This window comes from Octodon degus, unplaced genomic scaffold (genome assembly GCF_000260255.1).
Source record: "Octodon degus isolate 3935 unplaced genomic scaffold, OctDeg1.0 scaffold00522, whole genome shotgun sequence".
Taxonomy (NCBI): domain Eukaryota; kingdom Metazoa; phylum Chordata; class Mammalia; order Rodentia; family Octodontidae; genus Octodon; species Octodon degus.
Window position 1 is genome coordinate 75221 of NW_004525098.1, and position 934 is coordinate 76154.

Genomic DNA, 934 nt, shown 5'->3' on the forward strand with positions numbered 1-934 from the left:
GAGCACTACTGAGCCATGGAACTTTATTCTATTTTCTTGTCTTTTCTTTCTTCTTTGCTTTCCTACTCCCCTCCTCTCCTTTCAATTCTTTTTCCCCTCTTTATTTACAAAATCTTTTTCCATTTTTCTTTCTTTTCCCTCTCTTTTGGTTTCTTCCTTTCCTTCTCATATCCTAGCTCCCCTTCTCATTTTAACAACTTCTTCCTATTTCATAACATCTGTTATACATTTTGGTCCTTATTTATATTCTTGTTTTCGCACACTAGAGAAATAATGCCATATTTAGAAATGTGTATCTAATTTATTCCACAGAAAAGTATGATCCAAAGATCCATCTGTTTACCTGGAAACATTTCAACTTTATTTTTCTTTATGGCTAAGTGTTGCTCCACTATATTGAGAAAAATCATATCTTTTTTACCCATTAATCTATTGGTTAGCATTTGGACTGATTCCAAGACTCAACTAGTATAAACTATGCTGTAATAAGCATAGGTGTCACATAAAAAGTTATACGATGCTTGTAATTGCTCTGGGAACATACTGAGAAGGAGAAGAGCAGGCTAAATGGAAACCCTAGTGTTTGTTTTGTGACAAATCTCCACACTAATTTTCACAGAGGTTGTACCAGTCCACATTCCCACCGACCACGGAGAAAGCTTCCTTGTTTCTCACAGTCTGCCAGCATTTTTTATTGTTGGATTCCTCCATAATAGCTATTCTTTCTAGAGTCAGATGGAATACTAACATTATTTTAATTTACATCTCTCAAATGACTAGTGATGGTTAACTTTTTTTTTAATTTTAATGAGAAAATATTATATAGATTTCAAAACAAGATGACAGGTAATTCACGATGGTTATTACATTGTATATTGTTATCTTCAAAGTACTTGATCATTCTATTAGATAGAATTATGCAAAATTGAACAAA